This window comes from Canis lupus, chromosome 2 (assembly GCF_003254725.2).
Source record: "Canis lupus dingo isolate Sandy chromosome 2, ASM325472v2, whole genome shotgun sequence".
NCBI lineage: Eukaryota > Metazoa > Chordata > Mammalia > Carnivora > Canidae > Canis > Canis lupus.
Window position 1 is genome coordinate 66968282 of NC_064244.1, and position 20759 is coordinate 66989040.

At 44.1% G+C, this 20759-nt stretch overlaps 1 non-coding gene across 1 annotated transcript; it reads right to left on the reverse strand.

Moving 5' to 3' along the window:
• Nucleotides 1–13958: 13958 nt before the first annotated feature.
• LOC112660716 (U1 spliceosomal RNA) lies at nt 13959–14121 on the reverse strand. The gene has a single exon (XR_003137156.1). It is a non-coding gene; the product is annotated as a U1 spliceosomal RNA (small nuclear RNA).
• Between the last annotated feature and the right edge of the window lie 6638 nt (nt 14122–20759).

Here is a 20759-nt window from a genome sequence, read left to right on the forward strand (position 1 = left end):
GAACCAGTGGATATCTAGGGGAATAACATACCAGACAAAAGTTTCTTTGGTGGAACATCCTTAGTCTGATTAACACACACACACACACACACACACACACACAGCTTACATGCCTATATGTCTTGACCTATGTGGACCAAGGAGGTTGGAGAGGTGGCTGGGGATGAGATTGTATAGATTTAGCAAAACCACTCTGCAGACAAATTTTACGTTTCTCTCAGGCCAAGAAGAGAGGTAATCTTGAAATCCAGACAGACGGGATGCTTGTAGTCAACTTTCAAAAAGGCTAAGATTGGGGTAGGATTTGTCTGTTCACCAGTCCTACTTGAAATGATGTAAAGAAACTCACAGATATAGTAAATGGGTACTAACGTATTCCGACCCTTTTCAATATACTTTCTTGTACTCCAGAGGCTGGGAAGCTAAGGACTATGTGTCTTAAACTTTCTTAAACCAAGATTCTGAATATAATTTAAGTTTTGCTAATTAACTATGCAAGCAAGATGTGGAAGGAGGGAGTGATTGAGGCATCATCTTCAGCAACTTTGGCTGGTTGCTACTGCAAGGATATAGAGACCTTGGATTTCTCTTCAACAGTATTCCAATATCCATCCGTAGTTTTGTAAGTGTTGAAGGGCTTCCTGATCCATAAATAACAGTGATGTGTGTTCCTGTAGTTAGCCTATGGTTGCCTCCTGATACCTTATCTCGATAGTCGCAGAGGTAACAGCTACCAGTGTAGAACCAATCTGAGTTTTCTTGGAGATCCAGCCTAGAGCCCATTAGCTCAAGCTTTCCAATTCCTGTAAGCACCTAATTTACTTGTATTGAATCCTTATCTACTTATAAAATAGATAGAAGGGTTTTGTTTCCTACAACTACTAAATGCTGATAATGGTATTTGGTTCCAAAAGTGGTTATAGGCAATAGGCCCTCAAAGATGGGACTCTTTTTTTTTTTTATTTATTTACTTATGATAGGCACACAGTGAGAGAGAGAGGCAGAGAGAGAAGCAGACTCCATGCACCAGGAGCCCGATGTGGGATTTGATCCTGGGTCTCCAGGATCGCGCCCTGGGCCAAGGGCAGGCGCTAAACCGCTATGCCACCCAGGGATCCCAGATGGGACTCTTAGATTAGTTATGACTATGCTGGATTTGAAGGAAATGAGGATAAAATTGCCATTGGAAGGAAATAGATGAAGATTATTTACATTTGTGGTAATTTGAAATGTCTTTTGGAGGACTTTGGCAGACCAAATGGCTGCCATTACAGGCCATTATATAAGAAACGAGGGCCTAGATGGTGGTGGCTCTGCTAAAGAAGTAAAGGAATGAGGGGGTGCCTGGATGGCTCAGTTGGTTAAGTGTCTATCTGACTCTTGGTTTTGGCTGGGGTCATGATCTCAGTATCTTAGGATCAAGCCCCGCATTGGGCTCCATGTTAAGCTGTGGAGTTGGTTTGGGATTCCCTCTCCGTCTCCCTCTCCTGCCACCCCTCCTTCACACACATACACGGGTGCACTTGCATATGCATGCACTCTCTTAAATAAATAAATTTTAGAAAGGAAAGAAAACCAAAGGCTCAAGAGCTTAAGTTTTCAGCTCAAGGCATGTATAGGAGAGCCCCAGAAGAATTTCATCTCTTGTGACTACAAGGCTGATGTACATGAAAATCAAAAGGAGATTCTGGGTTATAGAATTACAACATAAGTTAAATTCATAGTCTTACCATGTCTCTCATGTGAAAATTACAGCATTGTTTGAGAGAGAGTGGGACCGTAAAATGAGAAATGGGGACATTTGAGTGGATTTGGACAAATTCCAGTGTTCTGAATCCAGATTCCCCTTAGTCTTCTCTACCAGCAGAAACAGCCTTTCTTCCCTCACTGATACGGATGGTCCTGTCTTACTCAGAGATCTTTGGGTACCTGCTTTGAAAGGGAATGCCAGTACTTATGTCCCACTCACTACCTTGTATTGCCACCAGATCTGTAACTAGGGTCAGATCCCAGTATGCTTTTGGAAGCAAACACAAAGTATCTGAGAGAAGGTGTATAGGAGAATTGTAAGATTTTGTTAATTTGAATCAGCAGAAGCCTGGATTTTAAACCAGGAAGAAAACATTATTTTCATTTGGGTTGAATTTATTAACAAATTCTAGAGATATTAGATAATATATTGGCTTTAGCAGCCTGGACTGAATAGTGGTCTCTACTCAGACTGAAATGCATTAGTATATAGCATTAGAAGATGGATCCAGAAACATGAAGATAGAAATGTTGATGCAGATTTATCATATGTGTGACTTACATGTGAATTGCTCAGAGGATATTCCTTTCACTAAGGAGTTGGAAAGTACACAGATAAGAGAAACAGCTTATCTGGGAAAATGCTGTAGTTTATATCCTTAATAGGCTAGGATTGAGGCTAAGAGATGCTGTTGTCGAAATGGAATCCCTGACAGTGGGTATGATGGGAGCCTGAAGTGGCAGGGCCCAAGGGTCAGTACCAAGGCAACAGAGCTGGGGTGATGGTTCTATTTGGTTTGTATAACCCAAAGCAAGATGCCAGATCTAGCAAAGAAAGGCCTGTTATGAGTTACCAAATGGAAAGTTATGAACTCTCATTAAATTCTCAGAACCAAGGCCCTGGAATAAAGGGGGTGCTTAGTACCCTGGAGGAAGCACCAAACAATATCACCATAACTGTATTCATAAATCTTTTAGTGTTCTCCCAAGGAACCTTAAGCCATTTATCTATGTTCCTGTGCTTGGGAAATGGAAACACCTGAGGCTTCAGGGAATACTTAGAAACTAGCCCTAGGCTAGCAGTAATCTCAACTGACCTAAAAGATCTTTGTAGCCCACTAGTTAGAGGTTTATGGGGTGTTACAGGTTGAATTGTGTCCTTCAAATTGTATATGTTGGATTCCTAACCTATAATGCCTCAGAATGTGACCTTATTTGGAAATAGGGCTGTTACAGAGGTAGTTGCATTAAAATGAGGTCATACTCGAGTAGGGTAAGGCCCCTAATCCAAGATGACTGGAGTCATCTATAAAGGGAAAATTTGTACCAGAGGCACAAAAACAGTGTCATGTGAAGATGAAGCCAGAGATGAGGATGATGCAGCAGAAGCAAAAGAATTGCAAAGATTCCCAGCAAACCAGAAACTAGGGGAGAGGCCTGAAACAGATTCTCTCTCAGCCCCTCCGAAGGAACCAAACCCACCAATACCTTGATCTCAGATTTCTACTCCATCAATGTGTGGTGTTTAAGTGTTTAAGTGTGGTGTTTAAGTGTGTGGCACTTGGTATAGCATATCTACCAGACAAATACATAGGGATCGAGTAATTTAAAAGGAGTTTTGGCCCAGATCTATCTCATATATTCATCCTGTGGGTTATTTCCCAGTTGGAGTGGGCACAGGTGTAATAGACATACTTGGCAACTGGCAGGATCTTCACATTGACCTGCAGAGTGAAAGCTACTGTGGTAAGAAGAGCAAAAGAAAGCACCTGGAACTGTCCTTCCCATCAGAATCATAATTCAAAAGCAGTAAGTGCATCCCTGAGGGCATGATAGATATTATTGCCACCATCAAAGGCTGAGAAATTCAGGAGTGCTGACTGATCCCTATCTTATCCACATTTAAAGTATTTGTTTGCCCTGTACAGGACTTGACTCGCAGCTGCTATTTCAGATACAATCTCTTCACGAAGCAGGTTAGCACCTGCCCCAGCACCTGCAGCCACACAACTGGTGACCTGGAAGATGCTTTTTCCTCTAGCCCTATGAGCAGAAAACACCAGAAGCAGATTACTTTCACCTGCCAAGGTCAACAGTCCATCATACTGTCCTACATCTGGGTTATATCACCTCTCCAACTCTGTTAAAATCCAAGCTGTAGGCACTTAAATCATCTCATTTCCCGGAACACCACTCTACATGTGATAACATCATGTTTTTGGACCTAGTAGGAAGTAGCAGGTGTCTGAATGCCTTGGTAAAACACATGTGTTCTAGAGGATAGGAAGTAATCCCTGTGGAGATTAAGGGTACTTCCACCTCCGTGAAGTTTTTAGGAATCCAGAGCAGTAGCCTGGAGCATAGTAGGTTATTTACAGTGAAAGATAAGCTATTGCACTGTACACCTGCCACCACTGAGAAAAATCCTGAGAATTTAATCTCTTTTGATATTGGAGGTAACATGCCACCTTGGGTTATGCTGTGCTGACCTGTTTACCAACTAAGTCATACGGCTATCGACTTTGGTGAGCCAAGAAAAAGAGAATGGTCACCAGTTGCTATAGGCTGAAATGTAACCAGTTTGGGTTTTATGACCCAACAGATCCAGGGGTGTGCAAAGTCCTTTAGCAAATGAGGATACTGTATATACGTACACACCAAACTTCCATAAAAGAACCACAGTACCGGGCCATAAGATTTTGGAGTCAAGTTGTGCTAATTTTGGCAATGTCTCCTTTTGAGAAGCTGATGGTGGCTTACTACTGAGCTCTTCTCCATACTAGCAGATCAGATCCCTTCCATCACAGAGAACACAGGGATTGTCCTCACTGGAAAAGACACACATTCAAGATATGGATTGTTTCCATGAATGTCAAACCTACAATATTCACAAATTTTATTTTTTTATTTTTAAAGAATATTTATTCATGAGAGACACACACAGAGAGAGGGGGAGAGAGAGAGAGAGGCAGAGACACAGGCAGAGGGAAAAGCAGGCTCCATTCAAGGAGCCTTACATGGGACTCCATCCCGGGTCTCCAGGATCAGGCCCTGGGCTGAAGGTGGCGCCAAACCGCTGAGCCACCGGGGCTGCCCTATTCACAAATTTTAAATAAAATTTCAATTATGAAACCAAAGATATCCCCCCCTTTCCACTATTCTAAATTTGATTGTAAATCTGATTGTACGTTCACTTTGAGAAGCATAGTGGTTAAGAGGATAAACTCCAGAGCCAGAATGCCTGGATAGGAATTTCTAACTCCACCATTTAAGTAGCTTATGACCTTGGGCAAATTATTTAACCTCTCTATCTCATTTTCATCATTTGAGACTGTGAGGATTGAGTACATGTAACAGTGCCTAGCCTATAGTTAGTGCTACATGTATTAGCTAATATTATTTTCATTTATCATCCATGAACTTACTGAATGTCGTATTCATTGTGTAGTATTCCACATACTGCCTCTCATCAGGTGAGCTAGGGCCAATGGGCTAAGACCCGTGGCCCCAGAGAACAGTCAAATGGCTTACTGAGGACTACTGGAAAACATCTTGTGAGGGAAGTTCTGTCCCACAGGATGAGGTATATGTTCTGAAGCAGTGACCACAAAAGCTATACTGCTTGTCCCTGTGACTTTGGTCTTTGTTAGTTTAGAAGTCTCAATACCCAGGGGCACAATAACACGAAGAAATAGGTAGGGTGGCTCAGGCAGTTAAGCATCTGACTCTTGATTTTGGCTCATGTCATGATCTCAGGGTTGTGGGATGGAGCACTGCCTTGGGCTCTGCGCTGGGCATGGAGCCTGCTTGAGATTCTCTCGCCCTCTCCCTCTACCCCTCCCTCGCTCACTCACTCGAAGAAGGAGAAGAAGACCCAGAGGAGAAATACTTCCATACTTCCAATACTTCATTACCTCAATAGCCAGGGGAGGAATACTTCCACCAGAGCACACAACAATGAGACCATTGATCTGAAAGCTTTCTGACCAATTTGGGCTCCTCATCCACTGAACCAATAGCCAAAAGGGGGCGACTGTGTTAGGTACATTGACTGTTCTTGATTTTTGAGGGAGATGGGTTTGCTGTTGCTCAGTGGGAGCAAGAAGGTGTATGTCTGGAACTTAAAGGACCCTCCAAGGCTATTTCCAGTCCTGCCATATTTAGGACTCAAATTTCTAAAAGAAATGTATTGAGGCACCTCAGTTAAGCATCTGACTCTTGATTTCTTTTTAAAGATTTTTTTTTTTTTTTAATTCAGAGAGAGAGAGAGAGAGAGGCAGAGACATAGGCAGAGGGAGAAGCAGGCTCCATGCAGGGAGCCTGACGTGGGACTCAATCCTGGGTCTCCAGGGTCATACCCTGGGCTGCAGACAATGCTAAACCGCTGCACCACCGGGGCTGCCCTGACTCTGATTTTGACTCAGCTCATGATCCTGGGGTCCTGGGATCAAGCCCTGCATCACATTCCCTGCTCAGCAGGGAGCCTACTTCTCCCTCTCCCTCTCCCTCTGCCCTTCCCTCTCCCCACCCACCCCAGCTCATGCTTGCTTTCTTTCCCAAATAAATCTTTAAAAGTTTTTTTTTAAAGAAATGTATGAATATAAATAACTAATTCATGAAAAGTTGAGAAATGAGGGCTATGTTAGCATTTCATATTTTTTCCTTGCTCTATTGTGTATACATTTATAAATATCAACCCATTTCTTTCCTACCTCCATTTTCCCTATCATTATAAGGTGTGTTATTGTTGCTAATTTGATCATGGGATCCTTAAGTTGTTGAAGCAGAATTCCAACTGAACTAGGATGATGAATATCACCCAGAGATGGATACATGACTAATGGGACTTTGGATATCTCCTTTTAGGGAGCAAATTTAGGCTCCAAAAAGGTCAAAGGGTAAATGATGGTCAATTGGCCATCAGCATCCATTCCAATCTCTGTCATACTGCCGAGACTGAAAAGTTAAACACTGTATTTCACCAAATCCTTGACGGTTAACACTCTGCACACAAATTAGGGTCTATAAATTTCATCTATTTCTATGAGAGGTGGGAGGAGAAAGTAAGGCCAAGGTCACCTCCCAGCTGTGTGGTTATTGCTTTATGTTCATGGCAAACTTGGGTTACTCTTCAGCAGCATGTCAGGGTCCAATCACTAGCTTCATGAGGTTGAAAAGCAGTGGTGGCAGCAGCAGGGGTGGCCTTCTGAGCCTGAGATTGCTGCCACAAGGGTGTGTGTGTGTTAACCATCCTTTCACCATTTTAAACTGTACAACTCAGCAAAAAATAAACTCTCCTGCTCAGTAGATTTTAAATATATTCATAAAGTTGTGCAACTATCACGACTATCTAATTCCAAAACATTTCCATCACCCTCAACACACCCTATTAGTAGTCATCCTCAATTCTCTTGTTCCCCCAAGCCTGGCAACTACTAATCTACTTTCTGTCTCTATGACCTTGCCTGCTCTGGACATTCTGTATAAATGGAATCATGCAATAGATAACCTTCCGTGTCTGGCTTCTTTCACTTGACACAAGGTTTTCAAGGTCCCTCTACATTGTAGCATGTATCAGAACACATTCCTTTTTATGGTTAAATAATATTCCACGGTATATTGTACAGATATACCATATTTTGTTTACCCATTCATCAACTGATGGACATTTAAGTGCTTTCTACTTTTTGGCTATTGTGACCAATGCTGCTATGAATATTGGTGTATGAAAATCTGCTCAAGTCCCTGCTTTCAATTCTTTTGGGTATATAACTAGACGTGGAATTAAGGAATCATATGGAAGTTCTACATTTAATTTTTTGAGGGATCACCATCCTGTTTCCACAGAGGCTATACCATTTTACCCACCAGCAATACACGAGAGTTCCAATTTCTCCACATTCCTGCCAATCCTTGTTACTGTCTGTCATTTTCATGGTAGCCACCCTTGTGGGCATGAAGTGTTAACTCACTGTGGTTACAATTTGCATTTCTCTAATGACTAATATATTGAGCATCTTTTCACTTATACCTTGGTAAGTCTTATTTGAAAAAATACCTATTTAAATCCTTTGCTTATTTTTAAACTGGGTTATTTGCCTTTTGTATTGTTGAGTCAAAAGACTGCTTTATATATTCTAGTTAAAATTCTCTTAACAGGGGCACCTGGGTGGCTCAGTGGTTGAGCTTCTGCCTTCGGCTCAGATCATAATCCCAGGGTCCTGGGATCGAGTCCCACATCAGGCTCCCCACAGGGAAGCCTGAATCTCTGTCTACCTATGTCTCTGCCTCTCTCTGTGTGTCTTTCGTGAATAAATAAAATCTTTTAAAAATTAAAAATTAAAAAATAAAATTCCCTTAACAAACATCTGATTCCCAAGTTCTTTCCTCCATTCTGTGGGTTGTCTTTTCACTTGGTACGTTCTTCAATGCCAGAATTCTAGTAGTGGCCTCCTGACTCATCACCTTCATGTTGTGCCAGAGTTAGCAGCTATTCTGGGGTCTTGTTCTAGGAGTCATGCCTGGAGGTTTGTCCAGAACGCACTCCAGCCCTTCCATCTGTTTCTCTTAACATTGGATTCTCTGCATGAAGTCCTTTGCTGCTTAAAATAATTAGAGCAATTTTGTTTCCTGCAACTGACCCCTGACTGATAAATAAGACAGCTTGAAACCTTCCAGCAGGAATAGGACATACCATTTTGCTAGAGCTGATGTATGATTACATTGTAATAATAAATTACTGGAAAGTCTAGATTTGGAAGCACCTCTGAAGATCAACTGGTCCAACCTTTTCATTTGTCAAATGGAAAAGGAAAATGAGATGCAATGAGGAAGACAAGACACACAACCCATGAAGCCAAGGGCCCACAGTTCCCTCAGCCTTCTCCCAAGGCCAGTGGACCTGAGCTGATCTTCTTGCTTCATGAAATCTGTGATCTAGGTCACGTAAATCCAATGAGGCCAGCCCTTCCAACCTTCCTGTGGCTGATTGGACACAGGCTTTGGGCCCAAGCCAAATGCCGCTGTGAACAACCTAGATGTGATAGAGGCCAATCGCCTGTGTGAGATGCCTGGTATGGAGACATAAGTGCTAGAAGATAGAACCTGATAGAACACATCACCACATCACTGTTCCTGTTCTCCAGGGATTTAGGTGGGCTGCTGACACAGCTTCCCCTGCCAACCTTACTTCATCTCTGTCCTTTCCACTCACTCCCATTACTGAAAGTCACCTGAGCGCGGCTCTTCCTTGCCCACCTGAAGAAGCTCGTGAATATACCCAGACATGGCCACTCGTTTTCTGGGGATCACAGACAGATTAAAAAAAAAAAAAAGCAGCCCATAACCCCAGATCTGGAATTGCAGACCTTTTGCTCTTTCCACTCTGACAAGACTGGGTCACATGCAACATGAAAGTGGGGGCTTCCTGAGTGTGGGGAGACTAGAGGAGGCTATTGGCTCTGAGGGGTTGAATTCTGAGGCCTGAACTGTCATTAGAGGGATCCAGCAAGGGCAGGATAACTGTCCCTCCTCTTAGCCTGCACTGGAGATGCTGCTTCACTTTACTCCTGTGGCTCTGCCTTTGCCACTGGCTTGGGATAGAGTTCTAGACGCACATACCGCTTGGCCATTCCTGAAGCCCCTGCCTTTGAGGAAATTCATTCGTTGCTCACTATACATGGACAGGAGCTCTGCCCAGACTCTGTGCTTGACCATAGGAGCTGACACCCAGAGACAGACCCAGGCCGTGCAGATGGGAAATCATCAAGGGAAAAAATGGCACCAGATGTGAATGAGAGGAGGACTGGCTTTCTCTTCTCATAAACCTTTCACTAATGAGAGCAGCAAAAGGAGCAACAGAAAGGGAGGGAAAGGGGAGCCAGGAAGGAACAGAATACTGGAGGCCAAGTGGGGTAAGAAGTCCAAGAAGGAAAGCATGGTTCACTGACATGTGGGATAGGTCAAGCTGGCTGAGAATTGGAACGGATTTCATTTAGTTGAGGTGTGAGTGGATGGGGAGGAGGTAGAGATGGTAGACAATTCTCTCTTAAGAAAAGGAGATTTGGTTGTTTTTTAAGATTTTATTTATTTATTCATGAGAGACACAGAGAGAGAGAGAGTCAGAGACACAGGCAGAGGGAGAAGCAGGCTCCATGCAGGGAGCCCTATGTGGGACTTGATCACTGGTTTCCAGGATTGAGCCCTGGGTTGAAGGTGGCGCTAAACCGCTGGGCCACCAGGGCTGCCCAGGGCTGCCCAGATTTTTTTTTTTTTTTTTTTTTTTTTTTTTTTTTTTTTAGTAGGAGAGGCTCATGAAAGGTTGGAGACTCAGGAGAAAATAGAAAAAGAGAGGAAGCCATTTCATAGTGCTCTGCGTCTGGACGTCAGAGAGACGAAATCAGGCGCAGGCAGAGGGGTTGGCTGTGGACACAAGAAGGGGACCAGGCCCTTCCTCTCTCAGCTTGGAGGGACATGAAGACCAGGATATTTAGTGTCCTTCCCAAAGGGGCTAATCTTCACTCTGAGAAGATTATAATGCTTACAGACAGAATGGATGGCTGATAAATAAATGCCAGTCCTCCTCCCTTCCCTGGCTGTGTGGTCCCAGTCCTTTGAAGCCACATGTGATATCACTTGGGGCTATTACAAGACTAAAAAACACAGCCAGAGCTGGAGAAATTCAAGGCATCCCCAAACTTTGCTGGAATTTCAGAGGAGTGGAGGCTGCTTTCTCCTGAGGCTCCTCAGCTGGGAAGATGGAAGTGTGGATCTTCCACTATGGGGACAGACTTCCTGATACTGAAACCATGCAGAGCAAGGCAGAACTGAGAAATGGAAGGCAAGAGACAGGGTCACCATGTGAAGATATCAGATGACATTGTTTTAGGGCCAGGATCTAACCATGCATGAAGCCCCTGAACGTTCACGTACCATAATTCAACAAATTATTTCCCCTTATCCAATGGCCATTTCTGTTAGGCCTCTGTCACCTGTAACTGATGGAAGTGAGGTGTTGCTGGTGATGATCCCTAGCCCACAGGACTGGCAGGGTTGAGGTAGGGTACAGGCAGTGAGGTTTTCCTCATCCTAGGCAGGGAGGGCAGCATGCCCTGCAGCGCAGCTCCTGAGACCAGGTACCTAACACAGGTGGGAGCTCCGGGACTCAGTAGGAATCTGTCAGGAGGTTGTATGTGTTGGCTAATTTCCCAAGCCTGGGCAGCCTGGGTGGCTCAGCGGTTTAGCGCGGATCCTGGAGACCTGGGATCAAGTCCCACATCGGGCTCCCTGCATGGAGCCTGCTTCTCCCTCTGCCTGTGTCTCTGCCTCTCTCTCTCCCTCTCTGTGTGTCTGTCATGAATAAATAAATAAAATCTTAAAAAAAAAATAATTTCCCAAGCCTTTAGTTTGCAGTCAAAGACACAAATTTTGCAGACAGAATAATGAATAATAAAAGCTCATATTTCTGCGGCACCCATCCTGTGCCGGGTCTAAGACCTTTACACTTACGAAGTCACTGAATCTTCACAATAACACGAAGAAATAGGTAGCACTGTCATTCCCCATTTTACATTAGGGGAGCTGAGGCACAGAACAATTTGCCCAAGGTCACGAAGCTACACAAGCGAGAGCTATAACTTGCATCCAGGCAGCCTGGCCCCCAATCTTGCGTGCCTACAGCTTTGCCAAGACAGCCTGCCTGTAACCAGCACAGTCTGACCATCGCGTGCTTTGCAGGTCACACGCCTTGCAGGATCGAAAAAGCCAAAGCTAAAGTGAGTAGAACAAAGGCAGGAAGGCAGGAAACACAGCCCCACCCAAGCCCTTCCTGCCTGTCCCCACTAATAGAATGGTTACCCTATGTAAAGAACCTTCCACTGGGATGCAGCCTAGTGGTCAGGGTTGCTCCAAGGCAGAGGTGATGATGGGCCAAGGGACTGGAGGTCCAGTTGCTGACAGACTCCTCTGGTCTAGATTCAGAGACCATAATTCACAATTCTTCTGACTTGGTTCTTTTTTTTTTTTAAGATGTTTATTTATTTATTCATGAGAGAGAGAGAGAGAGAGAGAGAGACAGGCAGAGGGAGAAGCAGGCTCCACACAGGGAGCCAGATGTGGGACTCGATCCTGGGTCTCCAAGATCAGGCCCTGGGCTGAAAGCGGCGCTAAATCGCTGAGCCACCCGGGCTGCCCCTTGGTTCTTAACTCGTAGAGTTATCCAAATAGGAGTGGTCAGAAACTTCTCTTCTAAGGGAGTGGTTTTGCCAGAGAAACCCAAATCCTAGCACAAGGAAGCCTGCAATTGATCAACACCCAAGGCCATGTTTTGGTTCCACCAACACTAAGGGACATCTTCAAAATCCCCCTATGAAATAAATAAATAAATAAATAAAAATAAAAATAAAAAATCCCCCTATGTGGGGGTTATGTGGCCACACAGTAACAACAAATAGGGGAGACCCACCAACATGGGAAAGTAGACAGCCTGGCTTCACTCTACCAAGGCAAGGAATCCTTCCTATTCTCGACCTCGTTGGGTACAACACACACCACAGGCCATTGGGTGCTGTTTTGTCTCCTCTCCTCTTCCAAATAGGCATGTTTATTTATAATTATCTGGTGTAACCTTTACCAGTGCACTAAAGTACTACGTATGGGGCTGATTAACTTCATTGTTTATCTATAGTAGTAATTTCCAAACTTTTTGGCCTCAAGATCCCTTTATATTCTGAAAAATTGAAGGCCTGAAAGAGCTTTTGTTTATATGGGGTAAATTACTGATATTTGCCATATTTATTTATTTTTTTTTTAAGATTTATTTATTTATGATAGACATAGAGAGGGAGAGAGGCAGAGACACAGGAGGAGGGAGAAGCAGGCTCCATGCCAGGAGCCTGATGTGGGACTCGATCCCAGGTCTCCAGGATCACGCCCTGGGCCAAAGGCAAGCGCTAAACTGCTGAGCCACCCAGGGATCCCCCTGATATTTGCCATATTTAAATTAAAATTAAGAGTTTACGGCAGCCCGGGTGGCTCAGCGGTTTAGCGCCGCCTTTGGCCCAGGGCCTGATCCTGGAGACCTGGGATCGAGTCCCGCATCAGGCTCCCTACATGGAGCCTGCTTCTCCCTCAGCCTGTGTCTCTGCCTCTGTGTGTGTGTGTCTCATGAATAAATAAATAAATAAAATCTTTAACAACATACATACATAAATAAAGTAAAATTAAGAGTTAAAAAATACATTTATTTATTTAAAAATAACAATAATAGGGGTGCCTGGGTGGCTGAGTCATTAAGCATCTGCATTTGGCTCAGGTCATGATCTCAGGTCCTGGGATAAAACCCGTGTTGGGCTCCCTGCCTAGTGGGGAGTCTGCTTTTCCCTCTCCCTCTACCTGCTGCTCTGCCTGCTTATGCTCTCTCTCTGACCATCTCTCACTCTCTGTCTCCCTCTGTGTCAAATAAATAAATAAAATATTTTAAAAAATAAAAACAATAAACTCACTAATCCTAACATAAATAACACCCTTTTTTAAAAATAACACCCTTTTTTTTTTAAAACTAACCCTGCTTTATTTTTTTTTTAATTTTTATTTATTTATGATAGTCACAGAGAGAGAGAGGCAGAGACATAGGCAGAGGGAGAAGCAGGCTCCATACACCGGGAGCCCGACGTGGGATTCGATCCCAGGTCTCCAGGATCGCGCCCTGGGCCAAAGGCAGGCGCCAAACCGCTGTGCCACCCAGGGATCCCAAAATAACACCCTTTTTAATGAAAAATAACTACATTTTTCAAATCAAAAATATCAGTGGAAAGAATGACATTGTTTGATAGTTTTGCAAGTCTCTTTAAATATCTGGCTTAATAAAAGGCAGCTAGATTCCCATATTTGCTTCTTTATTCAATCTGTTGAGCTATGTTGTTTTAGTTGAAGTATATGAATAAAATTCAAACTCATAAAGATATAAAAGTGGAAAAAGGATTATTTTTAAAAGACTTTTCAGATAACTATAGATATTCCTCTTAAAAAAAAAAGATTTTATTTATTTATTCATGAGAGATAGAGAGGCAGAGACATAGGCAGAGGGAGAAGCAGGCTCCCTCTAGGGAGCCCATTATGGGACTCGTTCCCAGGACCCTGAGATCACACCCTGAGCCAAAGGCAGACACTCACCACCTAGCCACTCAGATGCTCCCTCCTCTTTTGTTTATAAGGGAAGAGACTGGACACAGTTCCCTATCACCATAAATTACACAGCCAAGTCTCCTACATTTGGAGTAATCAAAAAGGGTAGCACACCCAGAGTGCCATGGATGGGCCTCGCCCTGGGAAAATCATCTTCATGATCATGGTTATCCCCATCCAGATAAGTATGTGGATATTCCTCTTTGATACTACACCAAAACTTAACAAATGACAGTTTTGTAAAATTTAGTTTCAGTGTGGAATCTGAAATCAATGTTTCATTAATTAAAATTCATTGGTCTATCTCGCATTTTGAATGTATCTTTTACCCACGAGTGATTTTGTAACACTTGGAACATAGGGTTCACTGAGCTATACTATACAGGTCTTCCAAATGTCACACATGTTATTATACAATATTTTAAAAATCATGTTCATTAATGTCACCATTGATCTTATCAGAGGGTCTTTAAGTATTGGGAAGCTAATTTTTTTTTTTTTTTTTTTTTAGTATTGGGAAGCTATTAAGCCCATAGTGGTAGATACAAATATTTCAAAAGGCGAATTTTCACTCAAAAACTGAAATTGTATTATTAGCAGCAAATATTGTCAATTTTCCCCCTGAATCGATCAGCTCACTTATTTTAGAGAACAAAAAATATATGTATGTTTGCATAATCATGGTCTATCAATCCTTTTTTCAGGTAGAGATGGTGTTGAACTTGCAACTAGCAGCTAGTTCTGCTTGCAACTCAAACAATACAAGTACTTTTCCTGAGACAATCATGGTACTTAGGTATCTAGCAGAATTTTTCTCACTCTGTCAAAATATTTAAAAGAAGTATACTCAAGGGTAGAGACTTAATAAAGTTAATAATTTTTACTGTTTTATTAAGTCAATCTTTTTTTTTTAAGATTTTATTTATTTATTCATGAGAGACACAGAGACACAGGCAGAGGGAGAAGCAGGCTCCATGCCGGGAGCCCAACGTGGGACTCGGTCCCGGGACTCCAGGATCACGCCCTGGGCTGAAGGCGGTGCTAAACCGCTGAGCCACCCGGGCTGCCCTCAACTTTTTTTTTTTTTCAGATTTTATTTATTTGAGAGAGAGCAAGCACAAGCAGAGGGAGGAGCAGAGGGAGAGGGAGAAGCAGGCTCCTGGCTGAGCAAGGAGCCTGATGCAGGGTTCAACCCCATGACCCTGGGCATGACCTGAGCTGATGGCAGACGCTTAACTGACTGAGCCACCCAGGCGCCCCTTATCAAGTCGGTCTTAAGTGAAACTGCTTTATTTATTTCCTTTGCAGTGTAAACAGGGCAACGAGGAATACAATGACCTCAAATGTAGTCTGGAGCCGAGCTTCACTTTACTCTAAGGAGCCGGCTATACTACCCACCATCACTTTCCCACCATCAAAAGACAAAATAAGATCTTACCATTATGGGATCCCTGGGTGGCACAGCGGTTTGGCGCCTGCCTTTGGCCCAGGGTGTGATCCTGGAGATCCGGGATTGAATCCCACGTCGGGCTCCCGGTGCATGGAGCCTGCTTCTCCTTCTGCCTCTCTCTTTCTGTGTGTGACTATCATAAATAAATTTTAAAAAAAATAAATCAACTTAAAAAAAAGATCTTACTATTATTATGAAAATAGTTTTGACTTCACAGAGCCTTGGAAAAGCTCTTGGGGATGCTCAGGGGTTTGTAGATCACACTTTGGGAAGCACTGATTTTTTTTTTTAAAGTAGGCTCCACACACAGCGTGGAGCCCAATGCAGGACTTAAACTCATCACCCTGAGATCAAGACCTGAGGGGAGATCAAGAGTTGGGTGTTTGGGACACTTGGGTGGCTCAGCCATTGGGCGTCTGTCCTTGGCTCAGGGCATGATCCCGGAGTCCTGGGATTGAGTCCCACATCGGGCTCCTTATGGAGCCTGCTTCTCCCTCTGCCTGTGTCTCTGCCTCTCTGTGTGTGTCTCAAAAATAAATAAATAAATAAATAAATAAATAAATAAATAAATAAATAGTTGGGTGCTTAACCAACTGAGCCATCCATGTACCCCACTGTTTATTCTTTAAATCACCTTGGTACCCTTGTCAAAACCTAATTGACCTATGTTTTTATTTCTGATTTATTTCTGGTTTCCTTATATGTTTTTACTCTCAAATCCATTCCATTGGCCTATATGTCTATCCTTATGCCTAGTATCATGTCTTGATTACTGCGGCTTTGCAGTATATTTTGAAGTTGGAAAGTATGAGTCTCCCAACTGACTGCTTTTTCAAGATTGTTTTGGCTATTTTGGATCCTTTGCATTTCCATATGAATTTTAGGATCATCTTGTTAACTTCTGCAGAAGAAGGGCAGGGGAAGCTTGGATTGATAGGGATTGCAATGAATCTACAGATCAGCTGGGGAGAATTGCCATCCTAACAATATTAAGTCTTACAATCCACGAAACCAGGATGGCTTTCCATTTATGTATGTCTCTCAAATTTTCTTTATGTTACAGATTTTAAGCAGAAGAGTGACATAATCTGATTTATACTTTAGGATGATAAACTCAGTAGTGTGTGGAAAAACAATTGGTGGGTAAGAGATGCTACATGAACAAGGGCAATAGTAGCAGGGACAAAGAGGAAAGTACTTGTTACAGAATCATCTATGATGTAACTCAGCGGGACTTGATGATTGATCCTGCGTAGAAAGAGAGGAAAGTATAAAGAATGACTCCCAGGGTTTTGGCTTGGTGAAGCCACCAAATGAGACAGAAAATACACAAGGAGCAGTTTGAGAGAAAAGGGGAAATGATCAGTTGGTACATGTCCAGCTTGAGATGACTGGGGCACATGGCAGAAAGGTCAGGTGACTGAATATTTGAGTCTAATGCTCAGGAGAGTGTAGCCTGGCAATGGTGATTTGAGGACCATCACATAAAAGGAGAGCCAAGGGATGACATGAACCAACAACTGGCAACAATAAAGGAAGCAGAAAGGATGCAAAGGACTGTCAATATTTAAAGGTAGAGCAGGAGGTGCCTGGGTGGTTCAGTTGATTAAGCGTCCCTGTCTTGATTTCAGCTCAGGTCATAATCTCAGGGTCATGAGATCCAGCCCCATATGAGGGTCTGTGTTCAGTGAGGAGTCTGATTGGGATTCTCTCTCTCCCTCTCCCTCTGCCCCTTCCTTTGTGTGCTCCCTTTCAATCTCTCCCTCTCATCAATCAATCAATCAATCAATCAATAATTAAATCGATCTTAAAAAATAAATAAAGGTAAAGCAGATCACAAAAAGTCCCCAAAGGACCATTCATAACAGCATGGATGGACCTAGAGAGTATAATGCCAAGTGAAATAAGCCAGTCAAAGAAACACCGAATAAAGTGTGATGTCACTCATATGTGGAATTTAAGAGACAAAGCAAAGAAAAAAAGACAAACCAAAAAACAGACTCACAGCTTTAGAGAACAAACTAGTGGTTGCCAGAGGAGGAGGTAAGTGGGGAGATGGGTGAAATAAGTGAGGAATTAAGCATATGCTTACCTTGATGAGCACTGAGTAATGTATAGAATTGTTGAATCATTATATAGTACATCTGAAACTAATAGAACACCGTATGTTAACTCTACTGGAATTAAAATAAAATAAAGAAAAATGAAGGGCACAAAGAAGACAGAAGGACCAGCCAGGAACAACCAGTGTGCTGCTCTCTGAGTGCAAGGGGAGCGGCTAATAATGACCAGCCATGTGCTGAACCGCTTCCATTGGGTTGGGCTGAGTTAGAAGGTGCTAGTGACCTGGACTGGGCTCTTCCAGCAGAAGGCTGAACCGCATTGCTGTGGATGAGGAGCAGGGGGTAGTTGAGAAGATGGAGGCAGCATAGAAGGATAATTCATTCCAGAAGTTTGGAGGGGAAGGAAAAGGACATGAAAAAGAAGTAACTAGAAAACGAAAGGGAGTCAAGGGAAAAGCATGGGGTCTTAGGACAGAAGAGACTTGGGAGTGTTTCTGGGCTGGTGGGGAGGGTTAGCTGAAAGGGGGAGGATGAGGGAGGGAGTGGGGTTCATGAGAAGCAGGAGGAGAAGAAAGCAAGGGAGTGGGTTGGGAATGGTGCTTTTCTTTCTTTTTAAAGACTTTATTTATTTATTTGAAAAAGACAGATATTAGTGAGAGAGAGAGCACAAGCGGGGAGAAACAGATTCCCCACTGAGCAAGGAGCCAGATGGGGGCTCCACCCCAGGACCCTGAGATCATGACCTGAGCTGAAGGAAGAGCTTAACCAACTGAGTTCCCCCCTCCTCCCCGGAACTCTGGAATAGGGCTTTTCTTTTCTTTTTTTTTCTTTAAGATTTTATTTATTTTTTCGGGAGAGACACAGAGAGAGAGAGAGAGAAGCAGAGACACAGGCAGAGGGAGAAGCAGGCTCCATGCAGGGATCCCAATGTGGGACTTGATCCTGGGTCTCCAGGATCACGCCCTGGGCCAAAGGCAGGTGCTAAACCGCTGAGCCACCCACGCTGCCCTGGAATAGTGCTTTTCAAATGTGGATGTGTGCACCAATCACATATCTCAAATGTCTCCTCTCCTCCCCAAATCAAGTCCCAGCTTTGCATTCCTCACCCCAATCATTCTGCCACCGGCCTTCAGTTGCTCAGCCTTTGGGTGTAGGCTCCCTGGACAAGTGGCCAGGAGGGGTTGAGTGAAGAAGGAAATAGAATGAGACACCAACCTCTGTGAAGTCAGGGGATGAGGCAGGGAAGTTAGAAGACAGGCATGTTGCAGGAGGGGCCCTTGTGGGACCCTTGAGGCTGGGGTTCCAGGGGCCTATTCAAGGCATGGCCCCCGAGAGGCAAGGTCATGATGCAGGTCAGGGAAGGGTGTGGGAGGTTCATTTACATGCAGGAGCAGGACAAGAGGACAGATCACCCAACGGAAATTCTGAAACCCAAGTCCTTGCTGGAAGGAGGGGGGTAACCAGGAGGGCAAGAAGTCAGGGTGATGAGAAGTGGGGGCAGAGTAGAGCCAGGTGGCAGGAGTCTCAGAGAGGAAGAAAATGTATGTACACAGGAGAAAACCCTCCACAGGTGTCCACGAGGGCTAGGAGGATCATGGGTCATTCTGATTTCTTTTTTACGCTTTCCTGTTATTCCCCCCGTTTCCTACAATGATATTTTTTGTAGAAATGTAAAAGATAAGGAAAAAATACAAATAACAAACTCCTCCGTTCACAGCATCTAGAATTTGTCATAGTAAACTTGCCTGAGTCCCCTCTGAGTACCTCCTCCTCTCAGAGGAGCATGATCAATAGGTCTTTCGTTTTATGCACACACATATACACACCTAGGGTAGGTTTGTGCACATACACACCTAAAATAGAAAATGGTTTGTGCATGACTATTGAGTTTACATGGAGGAAGTGTTCGAATAATTAGGGGGAAAGAGATTTTTAAGGTGAGGAGGAATTGCACAGGGACTCAAGGGGCCCAAACCCCCTCTCCAGCTGAGCAGCCCAGCGGAAGGCCGTGACCTGGAAAGCCACAGCCTTCAGCTGATGTGCTGGGCCACACCTGGCTGTTAAATGTTCCAGGAAGAGGGGGAATTACTGTTTTTATTTCCCTGGGCAGGTTTTTTTTTTTTTTTTAAGATTTTATTTATTTATTCATGAGAGACACAGAGAGAGGCAGAGACATCATCAGCAGAGGGAGAAGCAGGCTCCCTTTAGGGAGCCTGATGTGGGACTCCATCCCAGGACCCTGGATGACAACCTGAGCCAAAGGCAGACAGACGCTCAATAACTGAGCCACCCAGGTGCCCCTCCCTGGTTAGGTTTCCACCCACTCTCATATCTCACAAGTCATTTACACCTCAGAGAGCTGGGAGCCAAGGAAGTCAATCATCATCTCCATTTGACAGATGGGGATACTGAGGCCCAGGGAATGGCAGGCAGCTGCCAGAATGTCACAGTGAGTTGGTAGAGGATAAGGGATCAGAGCTTGGCTTAGGTTTCTTCCCAGAAGCCTAGGCCAGTATGCAGAAGGGTGGGGTAGAGGCAAGGAACACCTGGCAGCTTGGACTTTGGCCACTTGGCAATAAGGAAGAAAAATGGAAATAACTTCAGGGAGCTAAGGCTGGGCCATGGCTGGGAAACTGGTGAGAAACATATGGGCAGTTCACCCTCCTCAGAGATCTCAGAGAGCAAGCCCATCCCTGGAGGCTGGGGCTCCCCTCCCCACCCCCCAGCCCCCACACACACTCCGGAGCAGCTTCACAGGTACACAAGGCTCAGCCCTACCACTGATAAATGCTGTGTGATCTTTGAGAAGCCTTTTCCCTGTCTGGGCCTCAATGTCCTCATCTTTAAAACAGGGTAATAACCATGAACTCAGTATTGTTCCAAGGATAAAAAGAGAGAATCCTCACTTATGCATCGAAGGCAGAGACATTTAAGAGGTCTGGGTCCCCGGCCTAATTCCCAGAAGGCCCCAGATGGGCTCAGTGTCAAGATAACCAACCGCCTGACACTGAGGGACAAGCCACAGGCACACCTGAGATTTGGCATCGGCTTTGCAGTGACCACATGTACTCTCCCTGGGAGGTGGCCTTTGTCAGCAGAAAGTTGGTGTCGGAGTGGAGTGGGGCAGGGCGGTGGTAAGAGGGCCTTTTCTTTCTCTCTTTGTAACAAAAGCAAGACATGAATAAATATGCCTGTAAGACTCCTACGATATAGCCATACCTACAACAAAAAGCAAAATCCTTCCTTCCCTCTCCTTGGTTGCCACTTTGGTGTTATTGCTTGCTATCAGGAACAGCCCGCCCATAACCATCATT